Raw genomic sequence first — 4,062 nt, forward strand, 5'->3', positions numbered from 1 at the left:
GGCCGCGCCGGCCTCTCCGTCGCCCGGATCCGCCCTGGCCGCGGCCTCCCTCCGGCGCCGCCCGTCTTCCTCCGGCCAAGGCGCCATTTCCGGCGAGGAGCTACAGTGAAGATCCGGCCGCGCCTCGGGTTGCGTGCCCGGAACCCTAGATCTGATCTGGGGTAGTTTTTTTTACTAAGTCCCAGAATTCTTGTTCCATATGCTCATGTTCGAGGTCCTGTAACTTTGCATCCGTAGCTCCAATTTGGGCATATAGTATATCAGAATGTTCGCCTCGACGAGTACATCATTTCATTCCATTGCATCATTTTCGTTTGAGTTCATCCTGATGCCCGAAATGCTGTTAGAAGAGGCTTGTGAGTTACTTGTCAGATCTGCTAGTTCATCTTAGACTTTTGTCATTTTTGCCATGATTAATGTGTGCATGATATGCCCATGAGTCCTTCATATGTTTTGTTAAGGATTTTGTTATCTTTCCAGAGGTGCAACCCATGCATTTTTAGGATGTGTGTGGTGACTTGTGCAAGCTTGCAAAGTGAGGCACCCGGTAAATCTGTTTTCAGGGACTTAGTAGTTTTCACTAAGTCTGGGATTATTTAGTTCATGATGCCATATGTTCATGTTGTTTCCTAGTGATCCATGCCTCTTTTGAGGATGATTAGTAAGGGAGTTTTGTTAATCTTGTTATGCTCTATCCATCCATATATTTGTTTGCAATTATGGAGCACCCTAGCTTGAGTCAATCGAGCTCTACTTTTGTTAAGGGTGTATGCTTGTCTTGCCATGACTTGTATCGTAGTGAGTGCATTGAGCTCGTAAACATGCCTTCATGAGTTATATTTCAGCATGTCCCAGTTTTCACTAAGTCTGAAAACTGATTTTGTTTTTGCTATGTTCGCGTGCTTGCAATTGTATTTTCTGATCCCTTTTGGCTCAAGGTCACTAAGGGACTTTTGTTAAGCTTGTTGAGTAGCTCCATGCCATGTCTTTCCTTGTCATGTTCAGGTCCTGTAGCATGTTGTTTTGTTGCTCCGAAGAGGGCTATATGATCTGAAATTCCAGGCAAGTGTTAATTTCACTAAGTCTGAGATCTGTTTTACCATTTGCGTTTTTGCCATGCTTGTTTGAACCTCCTAATGGATGAATTGGCCGTAGCTCAGTGTTAGACTTTTGTTAAGCATCTTGTATGCATCCCTGCCATGTATTTTGTTGTTATGTTTGATGGCTGTAGCATTTCATTTCGTTGCATTTAGATGCCTACTTGGTGTAAATTGCAGACCGATGTCATTTTTGAATCGCTTGCCATTTCCAAACCGTAACTCCGATTCCGGCGTTCTTTATATCGTTTTCAAGCGGTTTCATACCATCTTTCCAATGGCACACTTGGTTTTACAAGTTAAGGCCAGCTTCATGCATTTCCTGTCATATCTTGCATTTTGCATCCCGCATCGCATCCCGCATAGCATGTCATCTTTGCATTGTGTTGTTTGAGTTTGCACGTGGTTGATTGTATCCTTGTTGCTTGTTTGTCTTGTTTGGGTAGAGCCGGGAGACGAGTTCGCTAACGAGGAGCCCGTTGAGCTTGCTCTTGAGGATCCAGTCAACTCTGACAACTGTGCAGGCAAGATGATCATACCCTCGAAATCACTACTATCTTTGCTATGCTAGTTTGCTTGCTCTTTGCTATGCCAATGCTACGATGCCTACCATTTGCTTGTCAGCCTCCCAAATTGCCATGTAAAACCTCTAACCCACCATGTCCTAGCAAACCGTTGATTGGTTATGTTACCGCTTTGCTCAGCCCCTCTTATAGCGTTGCTAGTTGCAGGTGAAGATTGGAGGCCGTTCCTTGTTGCAACATTTATTTACTTGTTGGGATATCACTAAATTGCTATGTTATCTTAATGCATCTATATACTTGGTGAAAGGTGGAAGGCTCGGCCTCTCGCCTAGTGTTTTGTTCCACTCTTGCCGCCCTAGTTTCCATCATATCGGTGTTATGTTCCCGGATTTTGCGTTCCTTACGCGGTTGGGTTATAATGGGAACCCCTTGATAGTTCGCCTTGATTAAAGCTTTTCCAGCAATGCCCAACATTGGTCATACCATTTGCCACCAAGAATTTTCTTTCCCTTGGGTTCTGCAGACTCAAGGGTCATCTTATTTTAACCCCCCGGGCCAGTGCTCCTCTGAGTGTTGGTCCAAACTAGAGCCCCTTGCAGCGCCACCTCGGGGAAACTCGAGGGCTGGTTTTAGTTGTACGGATTGCTTATCTGAGTGTGCCCTGAGAAAGAGATATGTGCAGCTCCTATCGGGATTTGTCGGCACATTCGGGCGGTGTTGCTGGTCTTGTTTTAACCTGTCGAATTGTCTTGTTGTACCGGGTTACCGAGTCTGATCGGTGTGTCTCGGGTGGAGGTCTATTCCTTCATTGACCGTGAGAGCTTGTCATGGGCTAAGTTGGGACTCCCCTGCAGGGATTGAACTTTCGAAAGTCGTGCCCGCGGTTATGGGTAGATGGGAATTTGTTAATGTCCGGTTGTAGATAACTTGAACTAAACTTAATTAAAATGAATCAACTGAGTGTGTTACCGTGATGGCCTCTTCTCGGCGGAGTCCGGGAAGTGGACACGGTGTTGGAGTAATGTTTGCGTAGGTTGTTCTTTAGATTCTCGCTCGCGCTTTGCCTCCTCTTCTCGCTCTCTTTTGCGTATAAGTTAGCCACCACATATGCTAGTCGCTTGCTGCAGCTCCACATATATATATTGCCTTACCCTTCCTATAAGCTTAAATAGTATTGATCGCGAGGGTGCGAGATTGCTGAGTCCCTGTGGCTCACAGATTCCTACTACACCAGTTGCAGGTCCAGGTGATTCCGCTCCAGGTGACGCATATGAGCTCAAGTGGGAGTTCGACGAAGACTCTTAGCGATACTATGTTTCATTTCCCGACGATCAATAGTGGTGCCCAGTTGGGGGTGATTGGGACCATGTCGCATGTTGGGTTCTCTTTCATTTTGGCGCCGTAGTCGGGCCATGAGTGTTTGGATGATGTAATGTTATTTATGTACTTGATTGACGTGGCGAGTGTAAGCCAACTATGTTCTCCCCTTTTATTGTTATATTACATGGGATGTTTGTGAAGATTGCCTAACTTGCGACATATGCCTTCAATGCGATTATATCTCTAAGTCGTGCCTCGACACGTGGGAGCTATAGTCGCATCGAGGGTGTTATAATATGGTAGCAAACTATATGGCATGGAGTCTAAAGATTCCAGACAAGTTGGTTGACGCGTATATTCATCTGGCACTTAATCAGTCTACACGCCAAGGATGCTCCATTTCACTTGAAATGCACAAAAAATTTGGGTGGTTCATTTTCTCAACTGCCTCCTTTCTCATCTGCAATGTAGAATTTTGGCGAGATATAGGACCAACATGAGCCAGTAAACTAGTTGGATGAAAGTAGTGGCCAAGTTGCTCAAACCTCCCTCGGCACGAGGCCACTATTTGAGGATAAACCTACAAGCAAAGTTTAGATTGCCTGTGCTGCCTCTTATATACTCGATAGTTTACTCGTACAAGAACTAATTTTAGCAAGAAGTACCTCCGATTGAACACCATTTACCAGTCTGTACCCTAGGTAATTAAAGTTCGTCCATGGATCATATTGGCTGTGATCTCAATCATTTGGATGCATAAACATACTGAACATGTGTATATCTGAATCTTTTTGTGAATTATGTATGAATATTGTCGTGTGATCTATCAATCATTTGGATGCATAGATATGTTGAGCTTGTGTATATATGAATCTTTTGAGTTGTTGATAGTGAATGTTGGCTATGAATATGAACGTGTCCTGTGAACCTGAGTTTGATATGAATGTTTACCTTTTCTGTTGTATTTGTGTGTGAACTTGTTAGTATGCCTACTGTGGGGTATAAAACGCAGGTCTCTTACAAAAGTAATGTTGTGTCCAATTTATGTTTTCCCTTCTAACCACATTATATATACTAGCAAAAGGGCCCGTGCGTTGCAACGGAAAAAAAATGGCACACAC

The sequence above is a fragment of the Triticum dicoccoides genome, chromosome 2A (assembly GCF_002162155.2).
Source record: "Triticum dicoccoides isolate Atlit2015 ecotype Zavitan chromosome 2A, WEW_v2.0, whole genome shotgun sequence".
Classification (NCBI taxonomy): Eukaryota; Viridiplantae; Streptophyta; class Magnoliopsida; order Poales; family Poaceae; genus Triticum; species Triticum dicoccoides.